Below are 18,475 nucleotides of genomic sequence, written 5' to 3' on the forward strand. Positions count from 1 at the left end.
TCGCCAAACGCAAACGCATCAAACTATGAAATACTTTGCCCTCTCGTATTTAATCATTGCTCATTCTTGCATAGGGATAAGCACTGCCCTCATCACTGCATAAGGCTAAATACTGCCTTTCTTGCATGAGACTAAGCATTGTCTCCATTTTTTGTATGAGGCTAAGCACTGCCTCCATTATTGCATGAGACTAAACACTGTCTCTACTCCTTGCATAGGGCAAAACACTGTCTCCATTCCTTGCATGAGGCTAAGCATTGCCTCCATTATTGCATGAGACTAAACATTGTCTCTACTCCTTGCATAGGGCTAAAATTGCCCTCACCATGGCATAAGGCTAAGCACTGCCTCCATTATTGTATAATGCTAAGTACTGCCTTTCCTGCATAAGACCAAGCACTTTCTCCATTCCTTGCATGAGTCTAAGTGTTGCCTCCGTTGTTGCCTAAGGCTAAGCACTGCCTTTCTTGCATGAGACTAAGTATTGTCTCCATTCTCCGCATGAGGCTAAGCACTGCCTCCATACCGCATAAGGTTAAGCACTACCTTTCCTTGCATGAGACTAAGCATTGTCTCCACTCTTTGCATCGGGCTAAGCATTGCCCTCAATTCATACAAGACTAAGCTTTGTCTCGTCTTGTTCTCGCATATGACTAAGTATTACCTATTTCATCTATCAAAGGATCGATATCACCACATCTTTGCATTTCATTGGCTGAAATATTGCAAAGTTATCCGAAGGCACCATAGTCTAAGGGCATCATCTGCATAACCCGAAGACATCATTCCATGGCCAGAGGATATCTCGAAACTTTATATCATTATTTAAAGGCATCATAGTCCAGAGGAACCATCCTCATGGACCAAGGACACCATTTCATGGCCTGCGAATCCCTTATCATACGCTTCATGACCCAGAACGTCATAGTCTAAGGACATCATCTTCATCGTCCAAAGACAATTGTCATGGTCCGAAGTGAATTTGCATCATGTTTAAATTTTTGCAATAAACCATATATATTCACATGCATCGTGTTTTAAGTTTTGCAGGTAACTCGGGAGGTAACCGTTCTACAAACAGGAGCAATTCTCGCTCTGGTTTCCATTCACAACGTTTACATCCTTCGATCACGTCAAACGTAACCGATATTCAGCAATTTATTAACCCTTGTTCTATAACCGTTCAAATACCTGCCTTATACATCCGCAATGATCAAATTCACATTCATTGCTCCACCTGAAATCATCTGTTGATCATGACAATATCACATACAAAAGATCCTTTTCGAAATATACGAAAATTCTTATAACAATTCCATCGGCTTCGTTCGCCGTTGGATCCAGAACTACACACGGCCTGATTCCCGTAACACCAAGGATATGTAGGCAACTCAAGAACCAGGGTTCGACCCCCATTTTTTCAAAACACATCATTCCTCACTTACTTCGAACAAAATTGGTCATCATATTTTTTACCCGGCAACTCTTTCATCACTCCCGGGTAAAGAGGGGCAACTATTGATACCCAATTTTTCCCTCATGTTTTTATAAATGTCATGTATACTTTCAAAATATCATTTCTTGCATTATTACCTAATTTACAAGATTCATATAAGAATTTTCCATAATTTTCTAAAATATTTAAAGCTTAAAATTGATTTTCTCGCATTTAATTATTTAAATATTTATTAACTATCCCTTCAAATTATTTTGGGATGATTTAATCATCCAAATTTATTATTTATCATTTCATATAATTACATTTTGCATTTTTGAGCTATTTATACATTTTTTGCAATAATAGCCTATACTTTACAATTAATTAATTTTGTTATTTTTTTTCAAAGTCAAAATAATTTTTTATATTCTTATAACTTTCATCTATTATTTTAACATATTACGTTGCATAAATAATATTTGTATATTTATTTAGCTATTTCATTAAATTAGTTTTCCTTAGTTTCTTGTATTTAAACTCCAGCCCAATACAAGGCTAATTTCGGACCAAATCAGACCCAAAACCTTTGGCCCACTCCACTTTGCTCTTCGGCAGCCCAACCAAACAACCCCTTTAAAATCCGGTCGCAACCCGTTGCACTTAACCCGCCCCATTTCTTATTTGATCCTGGCCGATGATCTTCAATGATCAATGGCCCATAATAAATTCCCAAATCTCCTTGTAACCCCTCGCCCAAACCCAAGAGACCTATTTCCCCGCCCAGCCGCCTCTATATTCTCTCATCTCTCCACTCTCATACTAACCCTAACCGACCATGGGGATTCTCTCTTATTCCTTATAGCACCTCGAAAAATTTGAAGTATTTTAGTGTAAAGCCCCGTAAATTTCGCAAGTGAATTCAAGGATTCGTGGTGCCAGAGTAGACTTGCGTGTTTGAGGATGGTATAAAATCTTCGCGGCGAGCAAGCTCGCCGCGGTTCGGACTTTTTGGATTGAACAATGCACTAGAAAGTAAAGGAAAATTTTTGGCAGAAAAGCGCGTTTATGCGGTCCATTATGCGACCGCATAATCACTCTGCGGGCCGCATAATGGCCGCAGAAGTGAGCAGGAGAAGGGCCAGTCTGGGGGCAATTATGTGGTCGGGTATGCGACCGCATAACTATTATGCGGTGCATTATGCGATCGCATAACAGTTATGCGGACCACATAGTGACCGCATACACGGAAAAATCTTTTATCTTTTTGGTCTGTAATTATGCGACCGATATGCGGTCCGCATATCCATTATGCAGTCGCATATGCGATCGCAGAACCTGTTCCGGAACTCCATTTTTTTGGGTTCTTACAACCTGACCCTACTTCATTAAATACACGCAAAGGGTCATTTTTGAGCAACATTCTGATGTTTTAGAGAGAAGGAAGAGTGTTTTAGAGGGAGAGAGAGAGAGAGAGAGCAAACCCTAGGCTAATTATTCGTCAAGTCTTGCTCAAATCTTAGAAGATTAACAAGGAAAACCCACAAGTTCTTCATCTAAGAGGTAAGGTTCCATACCCTAGTTTTCAATTTCGAATTTGGGTAGAAGATGGTTGATTAGGAGTATGATTCATGGGTATGAGATTATTATTTATACATATATGTACCAATAAGAATTGTGGGAAGATTGTTGAGCTGAAATAAGTAAGGATTGGGTTGTGGAGTGAAGGAAATCTTGTAGAAGAACCATGTGGTTAAATTTGCACACCTAGTGTCTGATAAAATGCTCAAATGAGCTGAGACCATGAATATCTTCCTAATTATGGTTCGATTTTGTTATGTCTCAAAATAGATCGGGGTTGCTAAGAATTCCGAATCATTCTAGAGTTAAGGAAGCTCGATTAAGGTATATTGGCTAAACTTTCTCTCTTGGAATTGAATTCCATAATGTTTCCGTAAGTTTCAAAGTATGGGTTGCATATTAAAAAGGTTATGGCTTTGAGTCGTGTTTCAATGAAAGATAGTATGCCAAATTGTGTGAGAAAATCTCAATATTCTTAAGACTCTTAATTGCTCATATGTATACCTAAAGTCTTGATTTGAAAATGTCTTATTGTTGATAATCTATAACGATGGTTGGAAGTGAAATAAGTTAATTGGGGATATAGAGTATGGCCAACGTGCCAAGAATTTAAGTTATGATTGTGTCTAGGAGTGAAAATGATTTGAGAAGATGCGATAAAGAATGTGAAATGAGCCTCGACTCAATTGTTTAAAAATGACTTCGAAGATAGAATTGTCTAAAAGTTTTTGTACTAAATTCATGCCTATTAGTGGCTTCTTTAACTAATGCTTTGATTTATAAATATATCCAGTGTGATTCGAGTCCTATATACTCATGTGTTGAAATTGTACATTGTCATTTCTGTGGAAGAGTATTGCAAGAGTAAATGGTGTATTGACTGTTTATGATTTTTCATGTATGTTTCTATTGTTGGTTTGTATGCCTCATTCTTTAGGAAGAAACCATTTGTGTTTGAAGTTTCCATTTCAAATGGATTTGAATTATATGATTTCTAAAATATCCTATATGTTGATACTTGATGGTGATCTTTGAAATTAAAAGAGGTGAAAGTGTGGAATATTAAATACGGCCATCGTGCCAGGAATAAAGAATCTTGTGAATGGCCTAATGAGCCAATGAAATATTGTCGTTGTGAATGACTGGAAATACTAATGAGAATTCATACTATGTGAAAGATGTTGAGGTGAGTACAATTGTACTTATGATATTTCTGTTTGCATATCAAATCAAAACTATTTTTGGGAGCATCATTAGCAATACTGAGGAAGGGTGGGTCATAAGGCCCACACCTGAAACTACACGTGCCGGTGTAGGGGTGGATTGTGATTATTCCCCTTATTTGGGATGAAATTAGAACCTTTGGAAATCGTGATATTATTCCCCTTAATTGGGATAAAACTGGAACCTTTGTGGATTGGAAAAGTCAACCCACACAGCATATGTAGAAAGGCAGCCTAGCTGATCGGGTGGAGATCAGACGCCATATTGCGCATATGGTGGTACTACTCTTGGTAACAACTTTTTTTCACATCACATGTCTAACCACATTTCTCGTGGGGATATGGCCTAGCCGATCGGGCGTGATCGGACTCCGTGCTAACAAAGACGATGGTATATCGATGCTAATGATCTCCTTACCAAATATTATATATGAAGTTCATATTTTGAAAATTATTATGTTTTAACTGGACGTTTGGATATTGTTGATTGTGACTTGTTGTTTCTATGTGTTGCCTTTTCTTATATGAGCATTCTATTTCTAAAGAGTATTTTTTAGCTATACATACTAGTGCTATTCGATTGTACTAACGTCCCTTTTGTCGGGAGCGCTGCATCATCAATGGATGTAGGTGGTTCTTCAGCAGGCGGCATTGATCAGTGATAGCAATACACTCTTTTCAGCTGATTTGGTGAGCCCCACTTCATTTCGGGCTCATGTATCTTTTGTTTCTCATGTACTGTGTTTTGAGGTATAGCCGGGGTCTTGTTGCCGGTATTTCCATATTACTCTTTTATTGTACTTAGAGGCTCCGTAGACAGGTTGTGGGTTATGGTTGATGTTGGTAATTGAACTAGAAATGTTGGTACTTGGAGATTATGTTTTTCATTAATTCTATAAACTCATAATGTTTTGGAAATTATGAATGAAGCTGCTAATGGGAATGAAAAGGAAGTTGTTAATAAAATCTTTTCAGTGATTGATTAATGGAGTACATCTCATATTTATTCATGGATGAATTTGGGTAGAAGAAAGTCTAATAGGCTTGCTCGGTCGGGTTCTCTCGGTTGAGCACCGGTCGCGCTCCCCGAGTTTGGGGCATGACAAACTTGGTATTAGAGCCTAAGGTTTTAAAGTGTCCTAGGATGTCTCGGAGCCGTGTCTCATAGAGTCGTTCTTATCGGTGTGTTGTCGACCATATCTAAAATGAGGAGGCTACTTGGACATTTAGGAATTTCACACTTCTTTGATACTCCAGATCGTGCGATAGAGCTCAAGATAGGAAGCTAATTTCCTCGTTATGTCTCATGATTTTTTTCAGATAAGTAATCCACGAGTTCAAAACAACGAGGAGGGAATGACAGCTCCATTGAATCTGGGGGAGATTACACAAGAGTTCATTGGGAGAATGCGTCGAGCCGTGGAGGGGTTTGAAGAACTTGTTGCTAAGGGAAGTGTCCTTATTCCTACCGTTGTCACCGTACCACCAGATTATGTGGTGAGAGAATCTATGAAATGAAAGAGGGTTGTTGGTGCTAATGAACCAGATTGTGTGATTTGCAAGAAGAGACACTTGGGAACATGTTGGATGACCCTTGAAATATGTTATGGTTGTGGAAAGAGGGGGCACCAGAAGAACAAATGCCCTAGGTTGGGTACACCCATCAAGTTATGTCCGTCATGCGGGAAGGAACATTTGGTGTCGTGTTGTGAGTATGCTCAACAGCGCATTAGAGGTGGTATCTTTGGGAAATTCCAAAGGCCCACACAGCAATCCGGTGCTGGAATTGTTAATCCCACATTGGAAGCTTGGAGGAAGGATAAGGGGTATGCTTATGATGTATGCAAAAGGGTAAATATCAGGTCAGTAAGACAAGTCAGTTCAGCGGACCTCATCCCCATTGTGTGAAGTGTGGGAGATGTCATCCGGGAGTGTGTCACTATGGTACAAAGGTATGCTACAAGTGTGGTATGACGAGCCACTTTCAAAGAGATTGTTATTTGTCTCGCCGGAGCATGGGCAAGGGTATGGCACAGCCAACCAAATCTATAGCTACTACATCCACAATGCCTCCCCTAGCTAGAGGCACTATAACGCCTACAGGGCATGGTATTCAGAGCTTGGGAGGGCCCAGCAGGTTTTATGCTATGAGGAGACGTCAAAAGTTTGAGGCTTCTCTAGATGTGGTTACAGGTATATTGACTGTCCGATCTCATAATGTGTATGCTCTTATTGATCCCGGTTCCACTTTGTCATATGTCACTTCTTATGTTACTATGGAAGTTGGGATAGAACCGTAACAACTTTATGAGTCGTTCTATGTATCTACTCTTAGAATGAGACACAGTATTCGTGAAGCCTCTTTTTCATAATTCCTTATATTTACAACCACTTGAGAAATAGAGTTCTATAATGGGTTCCTTGAATTGCGTTATAACCCTAGGTTAATATTTCCCACTGCTTCCCTAAATTCTCAACAAGGGACAATACATGATGAATTTCATACAGAACTGTTTGATTCAAATGGATAACATCTGCTCATTTGTGCCTATACATGCATCACCACAATATTTACCTATGTGGTATCATATCCAATGGAAAGCAGCTTAGTGATGAGATCCTTCTTGAGTCACTGTTTTCCTCTCCGGTATATGTGACTTCTATGGTTGGAACAGTTATTCTACTCCTTTATGAATAGTATCATGAATCCTTTTCATTGTCTAGTAACATGAGAGTATACCTTAGCACCTATCATGTGCATACATGTCAATTGAAAGGGGCCACTTATCCGCATAAAGTTTCTGAGCAACTTGAGATTTATCACAAATTCGTCACAGGGAGGTCTTGTTGTTTACCCATCTCAGTATGACTTTCATGTCCACCTAGATCATGCCTCAGTGAGTGACTCACCTTGTTCCCAGTATTGTGGTTGCCCGTGAATTGGCCTGATATGGCAACTTGAGAGTTGTTATGGCATAAACATGTCTAGCTCACGGCAAAGTGTTCATTTTCTCTAACTAATACATGATTTCATCCCAACATTAAGATGTCCTAGCTACATGATTCCATTTGTGTGAGATTGAAAGTTAAGCAGCCTTATGATGAGCATATTGAATTGAAAGAAAAACTCGTCGTATCTCTAGTCCTCTCACATAGGATCAAATATTGGCAAAGGTTAAGCTGTGGGAATGATAATAATCTCACAAGTGTTCAACTTCTTTCCATCCTCGTAAGCTTGTGGCATAGATTCCTTGTGCTAGTTACTATTATGAGTGTAATGCAACTTTGTGTATCTTGAAACCCATATCATATTCAGGGTGCTAGAATATTCTCATTTCAAGTTAAATTGATTTTCCCTACATACCAAGAGGCGACTAGTGTAACATAAGTGTTAGCTCTCTTTGAGGCTTACTATTGCCAAATAAGGCACGAATGGAATGAAACAATTGTTGATGTCCTTTTCATGACTCACTTCTTTTAAATCTCAGAATCATGAACATTTTCCCTACGTTATCAATGCCTACTAGGCAACTCTATGACTCGTTTGTTGAACCGATGATGTCACCACAACGAATCACCATGTCAGCGCTATTGGTAGTGACCTTCATGTCTCTTAGGATATAAGCTCCTGAAATGTCGTGCTCAGAATGTTGATGGATTCTTAAATATTTATAGCAAAATCTCGAACCTCGTTGTTCCTTTTTGTAGCAAATCTATCCAGTATTACAGGTTCAGGCATGTTAAACAAGAAGCATCATCCCGTGATCAAATATACGGGATAGGAAATTTTATGGTCATAATCAAGCTAGCAAATCTTAGAGAAATTGTTGGAGGTTGCCAAAGGTTTAATTTGGGTGTTCGGTGTGGAGATTTAGAGTTGAAGAAAGTGAATGGGTTATTCTCAATATTTTCTGCATGAGGCTGCTATGTGAATTGTTAATAAAGGTAAAGTATGTGAAGTCACATTAGTCCTTGTGAAATTTTGAAAGGAAATAGGCTAAACTATGAGTATGATGTTTCCCTATTATTGTTCTCCGTATACCCGATGTTTCATGTGTCTATGTCTAATAAGGTGAAGATAGGGGATAATGGGATTGAGAGGAGCAACTATTTGCTATCCTTGTTAGAAAAGTTCGGGAGTTGAGATTGTCTCCGTTAATGTGTTATGGCGAAGTCTGTAAGTCGAGGAGACCACATGGAGGGGCAAAAGTGTTAAGGAAATAAAATGTACCCACTAGAGTGTATAGTTAAATGATTGAGATTTGAAAGGTACTTCTGTGTGTTATGATTTAAATATGTGCAGATCATGTCCAGATACCACTCTTGATAGTATAATGCCTGTAATGATGAGATTAGTGATGTTGTTATACATGGTGATGTTTTGTCAAGTTGTGGATATGTTGTTAGGAATTGTTTTTGTCTTACTCTGGCAGGTGGATAGGTCCTGTTATAGGGGAGACACTGGAGAAAGTTTTAGAAATTTAGGGAGTTAGCCAAATTTTGAAACTACTGGTGTGTGTGAACCAACAGTTGAACCACATTGAATGCTAATGACGGATTTTGACCCTCATTCAAGGACGAATGATCCTAAGCGGGGGAGAATGTAATACCCCAGAAAATTTTAAAGTATTTCAGTGTAAAGCCCCGTAAATTTCGCAATTGAATTCAAGGTTTCGTGGTGCCAGAGTAGGCCTACGTGTTTGAGGATGGTATAAAATCTTCGCGGCGAAAGTCACCGCGGTTCGGACTTTTTGGGTTGAACAATGCACCGGAAAGTAAAGGAAATTTTTTGGTGGAAAAGCACATTTATGCGGTCCATTATACGACCGCATAATCACTCTGCAGGCCGCATAATGGCCGCAGAAGTGAGCAGGAGAAGGGCCAGTCTAGAGGCAATTATGCGGTCGGCTATGCGACCGCATAACTGTTATGCGGTGCATTATGCGATCGTATAACAGTTATGCGGACCGCATAGTGACTGCATACACGAACAGATTTTTGATCATTTTGGTCTGTAATCATGCGACCGATATGCGGTCCGCATATCCATTATGCAGTCGCATATGCGACCGCAGAACCTGTTTCGGAGCTCCATTTTTTTGGGTTCTTACAACCCAACCCTACTTCGTTAAATACATGGAAAAGGTCATTTTTGAGCAACATTCTGATGTTTTAGAGAGAAGGGAGAGTGTTTTAGAGAGATAGAGGAAACCCTAGGCTAATTATTCATCAAGTCTTGCTCAAATCTTGGAAGATTAACAAGGAAAACCCAAAAGTTCTTCATCTAAGAGGTAAGGTTCCATACCCTAGTTTTCAATTTCGAATTTGGGTAGAAGATGGTTGATTAGGAGTATGATTCATGGGTATGAGATTATTATTTATACATATATGTACCAATAAGAATTGTGGGAAGATTGTTGAGCTGAAATAAGTAAGGATTGGGTTGTGGAGTGAAGGAAATCTTGTAGAAGAACCATGTGGTTAAATTTGCACACCTAGTGTCTGATAAAATGCTCAAATGAGCTGAGACCATGAATATCTTCCTAATTATGGTTCGATTTTGTTATGTCTCAAAATAGATCGGGGTTGCTAAGAATTCCGAATCATTCTAGAGTTAAGGAAGCTCGATTAAGGTATATTGGCTAAACTTTCTCTCTTGGAATTGAATTCCATAATGTTTCCGTAAGTTTCAAAGTATGGGTTGCATATTAAAAAGGTTATGGCTTTGAGTCGTGTTTCAATGAAAGATAGTATGCCAAATTGTGTGAGAAAATCTCAATATTCTTAAGACTCTTAATTGCTCATATGTATACCTAAAGTCTTGATTTGAAAATGTCTTATTGTTGATAATCTATAACGATGGTTGGAAGTGAAATAAGTTAATTGGGGATATAGAGTGTGGCCAACGTACCAAGAATTTAAGTTATAATTGTGTCTAGTAGTGCAAATGGTTTGAGAAGATGCGATAAAGAATGTGAAATGAGCCTCGACTCAATTGTTTAAAAATGACTTCGAAGATAGAATTTTCTAAAAGCTTTTGTACTAAATTCATGCCCATTAGTGGCTGCTTTAACTAATGCTTTGATTTATAAATATATCCAGTGTGATTCGAGTTCTATATACTCATGTGTTGAAATTGTACATTGTCATTTCTGGTGAAGAGTATTGCAAGAATAAATGGTGTATTGACTGTTTATGATTTTTCATGTGTGTTTCTATTGTTGGTTGGTATGCCTCATTCTTTAGGAAGAAACCATATATGATTGAAGTTTCCATTTCAAATGGATTTGAAGTATATGATTTCTGAAATATCCTATATGTTGATACTTGATGGTGATCTTCGAAATTGAAAGAGGTGTAAGTGTGGAATATAAAATACGGCCATCATGCCATGAATAAAAAATCTTGTGAATGGCCTAATGAGCCATTGAAATATTGTCGTTGTGAATGACTGGAAATACTAATGAGAATTCATACAATGTGAAAGATGTTAAGGTGAGAACAATTGTATTTATGATATTTCTATTTGCAAATCAAATCAAAACTATTTTTGGGAGCATCATTAGCAATATCGAGGAAGGGCGGGTCATAAGGCCCACACCTGAAACTACACGTGTCGGTGTAGGGGTGGATTGGGATTATTCCCCTTATTTGGGATGAAACTGGAACCTTTGGAAATCGTGATATTATTTCCCTTAATTGGGATGAAACTGGAACTTTGTGGATTGGAAAAGTCAACCCGCACGGCATATGTGGGAAGGCGGCCTAGATGATCGGGTTGAGATCAGACGCCATATTACGCATATGGTGGTACTACTCTTGGTAACAACTTTCTTTCACATCACATGTCAAACCACATTGTTCGTGGAGAGATGGCCTAGCCGATCGGGCGTGATCGGTCTCCGTGCTAACAAAGATGGTGGTATATCGGTGCTAATGATCTCCCAACCAAAATTATATATGAAGAAGGTATTTTGAAAATTATTATGTTTTAACTGGACATTAGGATATTGTTGATTGTGACTTGCTTTTTCTATGTGTTGCCTTTTCTTATATGGGCATTCTATTTTTAAAGAGGATTTTTAGCTATACATACTAGTGCTATTCGACAGTACTAACGTCCCTTTTGTCGGGGGTGCTGCATCTTTAATGGATGCAGGTGGTTCTTCAGCAGGCGGCATTGATCAGTGATAGCAGTACACTCTTTTCAGATGATTTGGTGAGCCCCACTTCATTTCGGGATCATGTATCTTTTGTTTCTCATGTACTGTGTTTTGAGGTATAGCCAGGGCCTTGTTGCCGGCACTTCCATATTACTCTTCTATTATACTTAGAGGCTCCGTAGACAGGTTGTGGGTTATGGTTGATGTTGGAAATTGAACTAGAAATGTTGGTACATGGAAATTATATTTTTCATTAATTCTATAAACTCGTAATGTTTTGGAAATTATGAATGAAGCTGCTAATGGGAATGAAAAGGAAGTTGTTAATAAAATCTTTTCAGTGATTGATTAATGGAGTACATCTCCTCTTTATTCATAGATGAGTTTGGGTAAAAGGAAGTCTAATAGGCTTGCTCGGTCGGGTTCTCTCAGTTGAGCGCTGGTCGTGCTCCCCGAGTTTGGGGCGTGACATTCCTTACTTGTACGCATTCATACGCGGAGTCTACTTACCTTTTCTGCTACTATCACTTATTTATGGTAACTTTCGTTACCATTATACTTACGGCAAGTTTGATTCTCATAAATCTGGCTTTGATTCTATGATTATGGGTGTGATTGTAGTTCTATACACTTAAGAAGAGAAAATTTCTCTTGTATATGGTATGTCCTAGGTGCTTCTGTCGTGATTGGGGCTTGTGAACGATTTGCCCTAAATCCGACTCCAACTAGGGTTCGGAGTTGTTTACATTCTCTATTCTTTTGAGCATGCATGGAATATATTCTTTCCTTTTTTTGTTGATTGATTATATTTCCTTGTTTGTTCGTCTAAGCTTGCTACTATATAAACCCCCATTCCCCGTTCCCCTTTCAGAACTTAACGATTATTACTTAACTACTGTTACCACTACTATTCTCTCACTCTCACTCATTCTATACTATTTTGAGACTTTTTATTTTGGCCGGCTGAAAGCCAAGGCCACCAGAATCCGTTCATTAGCCTCCTCTGATGCAAGCACTGCTCGGAGCCCACTTATAGGCTCTTGTGAAGTCTGAAGCACTAGAGATTTGGGGTTTTATTATCCTCCCGCAATCGCCATTATTTCTGAGATTTTGAGTTACTCATTCTTTGTTCACTTTGTTTGCAAATGGTTATTACCTTATACTTTTGCAATTCTACTTCTTTCTGTTTGTCTTTACGAGATGTGCACTAGTGCTACTTGGATTTCCCCGAGTTAATTTCTATATTATGCCACTCCGTATACAATTCTGCTTGTTTTAGTTCTACTCTATAGTTCCACTAGCTTTAATTCTATTCAAGTCTTGATTTTAACTCATACGTGGCTAGCTAAGTTGATTCATGATGCCTTCCTGATTCGTAATTAAAACCCGATTGATGCTTGTTGCACCGTGTTTTGATTTCTTACACTAAAACCCTTAGGAAACTATGTCCTTGCTAAGAATTATTCTCTTCCTGCTGAATACTTTATACATAACTTGATGTTTCTCTGCAAATCATGTGACAATACTGTCTAAATACTTAGCCTAATATGTTATTTTGCCATTATTAGCCTTAATACATGCACATTATAAGTGTCAAACCTAATTGATTGCTCATCTTCATGTTTAAGTATAACTGGTTACTTAAGGTCTGTTGCTTATCATGAATCCATGACTTAGATTTTCTTAGGGAACTAATGCATGCCTAGAATTTATTTGAATGTGTGTTTGCTTAGAATTTCATGTACAACCTGCTACGTCTCCGAAGTCACCCTGTGATTATATGGATTCTATATGCCAATATTGTTACAATTCCGAGGCAAACTTGTTTCTTTGATTTGATGTTGTGTGCTCACTGACTGCTTAAGACTCCTCGGGTGAATTCCAATATATGTCTAGCCTATTCTCCCTATGTCAACTAGAATAAGTCCTACCCTCTTCATGTGAAGTATATTTGCCTTACTAATCTGAAGATTTGATTATTCTCATTAGTCATGAATGCTTATATGTTGGATTTGGAACCTTTGTGTTATTTACCTGAACATTTCACATGTTAAGTTCTACAAGTTAGTTGTGATCATTAAGCTCTCCTATCAAAGTTTTTCTTGTGAGACTGTTTCCCCTTTGTTTGTTCTGATTATGGCCCTTAGACTCCATGTCAAGACGCATATGTCTAGAGTACTACTGAGACTAGTTTGGAATCATGCCTACCTTGAATTTTTGCTTTTGATGTCCTATGATATTTAAACCTGTCATTGAGAGCTTGTTACTATATAGACCATATGTGCCTGTAAGGGATTTTGTATAGCCTCATTTGTGTGTCTTGGTCTAGGAACCTCTACTCTCTGCCAGCTATAGTGTTAAGGGATAAAGTCCTTAAGTCTTAAAGTTTGTTTAGTTGGCTTAGTTCTTAGCTTGTCACTTGTGTTGTTATGGCCATTTAAGTATTTTGTGGGATAGCAAGGTAGCGATTTTATGGTTTTGGCCTTGCTGTTGGGCTAGTTGGATACTCAGAACTGAAGCATATTAATCACCACCTGAAGTGTGGGTCTATTAATCACCTAAGGTTCCAGGCTTAGTTGAAGGCCCACAAGCAGCCACTAGGTATTCTGTATTTACGTTGGGCCTGTAATACTCCTAGTTGGGCTTGTGATCATTCTATTGAGCTTTTAATTATTTTAATCTAGGCTTGTAATAATTTTAAAACAAACAACTGGGGTATTAATGAAATTGGGGGAAACAGGTATATTCTATTGCTCGCATAAATGGGTAGAGAGCATGCCTATGGGATTTACCTGCTTTGTTTGCTAACTTGTTCGACATGCTTTATTTCTGTACACACATTGAAACCATGCCTATAGGAAATCACACATTTCACTTAACATGTCTAATACTTGTACACTTTTCAAAGCATGTTTGTTTGAGTAAATGTTGTACCTGTTTCCATGTCTATTCATGTGCACTATTAGACAACATGTCTATAGGAACCAAACGCCAATAACTACTTGTTTAGTTATTAGACAGCATGCCTATATGATGCAATAATACATACCTTTGTAACGCTCAACTAGATATCATGACTATAGGGTCCTAACTGATTGATTAATCGACTACTTTTGTTATTTTCATTGCACTGCCCCTCCTAGATGATATGCCTATAGGAATTAAGTATTATAAAATCAAGTTCAATTGTCAATCTTGCCTATAGGATATCATCCCTCGTCTAGAAATCATGTCTATATATCAAACGTCATTAACTCTAAGCATTCAAACAATTTTAATGCCTCATTGCATAAGTATTTTAGAGATCATGTCTATAGGTTTTATAACATCTGCAAATTCATTAGTCCAGAAACCATAGCAGTCCCTGTATAATACTAGAATCATATAGAGATCATGCATATAGGACTTAACGACTTTAATGCGTCTTAATTCCCTAAAATATGTACTGCTTATTCTGCTGCGTGCATTTGTTGCCTATGTGTGGAGGCTAACTTGGTCCTTTAATTGTCTTTATGCATAGTCCTATTTGTTTTGAATATGCGATTATTTTTATCATTTTGAGCAACCTAGGTGAAGTCTAGAACCACCAAAATAGTAGGCCCAAAGCCTCCTGGACCGTAGGTATGGGACGAGTAGTGCACACACAGGATACAATTTAGAATTGAACTAGAGCGCCTTTAAGTAACAACTTCAACATAGTAATTAGGTAGCAGGAGATGATAGTTTGTGCCCGCTAAATAATATGAGCAACTCCTACCTTATGGGAGTTGCGAAGTATTATTTATGTTGCACGGGGTGATCCTTTAGGCTAAAAAACTTAGAACCCCCTTTCTTTATATAATTGTTATTTACACTTAGTAATTTAACATAGACCAATGTAGTATCCTTGAAATCATTAAGGATTTGTACCAATTCTCATGTGTTATGATAAGACTCTTTGACTTCTATATTTCCGTTTTTTTATTTGATCACCTAACCTAATCACATAATCCACATGTGGCAGGGAATTCTATTTGAGAACATATGAGTTACAGGAATTCTAATATTCATGGGCTCTAAGATACGCCAAGTATTCATGCAGCATGTGGCAGAATGACCAGGAAAATAATTGCTTATGTTTAAAGACAACTCAGAAGGAACAAAAGGAAATATGTGGTGCTAGCAAGTTAAAGGAAGGTTGTGAGTAGTATAAATAGATATGTCTAGGTCGCAAGATAAAGTATGGTAGAGTGACAAGGTTTTAGGTAGATAGGGGTAAGGATAAGAAAAGGTGAGTGAGAAGGTGACAAGAATAGGTAATTAGGCTTCGGAATTAAGCCCATCAAAATGAGAGAGCAGATGGTTATCGTAAGTTATAGAAAGCTCAGTATATCTTGAATAAACTCAGAGGAGTTAAAGACTAGGAGCATTTATAAGAGATGGACTGATGCCCTGGTAGTAGAATAGGGGTGTGAGTGTGATAAGCGATAAGAGGATGATATTTAGGAATATAGTCTTCGATTGAAGTAATTATTTAACGAGAAAATATTTCATGAATTGCAAGGGATTAGAATACATCCCATATGATGAATCACATTCAGATGCTATGAAATACAGTTATTGAAGTATAGTATCGTCCTTAAGGTGGATCAGGTAAATCACTTCAGATGTTCCCAAATGCGACGTGAGCCCTAGTGACAATGTATTACGTAAGAGGTTTCAAGTTATCAGTGGTAGATTATAGATCAACATTAAGGTGAATGAACAATAGATGGATAAAAGTTCTAATGTATGAAAGGAGATAAGGATGTCATTCTTTAGATGAACAATAATAAGGAAGCATTAAAGGACTTAGAATTATACATATAGGATAAGTAGTGCAAGAGTAACCTGGAATTGGGTAGCAGACACCGGTAATAATAATCGAAGTAAGAGTTATGGTATCTTATAACATACCTATATGTACTAAAGCCATAAGCATAGATAATTGAGGCTATGAAACAAGATATAGAAATAGTCGTAATCTCGACAAAGTACCGAGCGAAGAACTTCAGTATACCTATAGATGCCCAAAGGGACAACTTGTCATAGTTCTGTATATGTTCACAAAGTGAGGCCTAGAGATTAGCAACAATCTGGAAAAAAAAAGGAGAGAAGAGTCGCATAGGTGCACATACATGGACATAGTCGTAAAGGCTACATGACAGAACGTAGAAATAGTTACGAGATTGGAAGAATTCCGACACAAAGGTTGTGTTGTGAGAAAGAGGCCTAAAGGGGGGAATGCCCTTGCCTTTAGATTTATTCACAGAACAATTGCCTAGATGGAAAGGAAAGTATTAAAGAATTCGTAAGATTTATAGGTTATAAGACTGATAAGTGCATTAGTCAACATTCGAGGATAAATGTTCCAAAGGGGGGAATGATGTTACACCCCTTGTTTCATACATAAAAGTACGTTGTAAGTCAACTGATGTAAGCTTAGAAATGAGATCATCTTTGAAAGTACATAAAGTAAGTTATCATGTTACCTTGGAAGGTACAAATATTTACGATCATGAGCTGCAAGTACCAAGAGGGTTAGAAGGCTTAGAAGCTAAACGAATTGAAGAAAATAAGTTTCGTCGAAAGTCGACAAGTTGGGAATGCTATAACATGTACTTTTAGATTGAGGCTGGGTTTCTTAAAATTATAAGGAATTTATTTTATGAGTTATTTTTGTTGTATGATATCTGTTTGTTATGTTTGAAGTCAAGCGAGTTATGGAACAAAAGTTGGCAAAGGTCATCACCAGTTACATTCATAAATGTGCTTAAACTTAGGTCAAATGTATCTGAGCTTTTCTCCCAATGTACTTTGAATCACAGGATGATCCATCTACAAAATTGAAGATCTACGAATTTCATTTCTAACTCATTAAACTATTTGTCGATACGACATCGAGCAGAGAGATATTGGCATTTTCGTGAGACTTCGCAGACTGCATAGGTGACAAGTAGGTGTGTCACCTGCTTGCTTAAATGAAAGGATGAAATATGTCCAAAATGTTTTAGTCGGCCAAAGAGACATTTTAAGGGCTTTTTTCTTTTAGATATTACACTTATAATAGATCAAAAAAATCAGACATACACCCCAGCAAATTTCTCCCGAAAATTCAACACAAAACCCTAAATGATTTTCTCTTCTTTTCAAGTTTTAGTTGGAGGAAAACCTAAGGGTTGAAGAACCAAGATAGGAGCTGAGATATTTGCCAAATAAGGCAATTATACTGCCCTCTTTCATCCATTGTTTCTGCTGTAAAAGTAGATAATTTCGTTCAATAATTGTAAGAACTCACGGGACGGTGATCGGAAGCCGTGAGTTCGAGTTATTCAACTTGTAGTGGACTGTTTTGTGGGTTGTTTCGTGTTGCTTTTGGTTTTTCTATTTTTCTGCTGTTTTATGGAGTTTTGGAGGAGAACATATGTGGAGAAACACCATATAATGGCAGAATGGTGGTTTGGTCGTTCGTCGTTACATTTTTAGGTTGTTTGACACTACTATGGTTGTCTTTTTGTGTATGAAGTGATTAGGGTGTGTGGGCAATTTTGTGGTATATTGTGATGGATATAAGGTTGGAAAATGATGTATACATGTTGTTCTTGTTTTTGTTGGTGGTATGTCAAATTGGGGGAAGTAAATATTATAGGGGGTGATGCTGCGCGTTTTATTATAAAATACGTTTGTCGTCCGATGTGCGATAGTTGAACCTTCTGTAACGTAATGATAGTATTATTATTGTTGTTGTATATTAAGGTGCGATGTGATGAGTTCAACATTTTTATTGGATAGATTGTGATAAGGTATGTTAAGGCTATCCCTTCTTTCCTTTTGGCATGGTCCATATGATACAAACAAAATGAGCAAAGGCACACCTTTCACAAATGGCTCTATTCATAGAAGTACTAGGGGTGCCTATGATCTTGATTTCCCATGTGTCCTATTATTATATCTTCTGTTCATGTGTCTAAGAAAATACGTAAGTTGATAAAGTTTATTTCATGATACTAACTGATGGCATATTGGTTTTATTACATTCCGAGAGATCTTATTGA

The sequence above is a fragment of the Nicotiana tomentosiformis genome, chromosome 2, assembly GCF_000390325.3.
Source record: "Nicotiana tomentosiformis chromosome 2, ASM39032v3, whole genome shotgun sequence".
In the NCBI taxonomy this organism is placed as follows: Eukaryota; Viridiplantae; Streptophyta; class Magnoliopsida; order Solanales; family Solanaceae; genus Nicotiana; species Nicotiana tomentosiformis.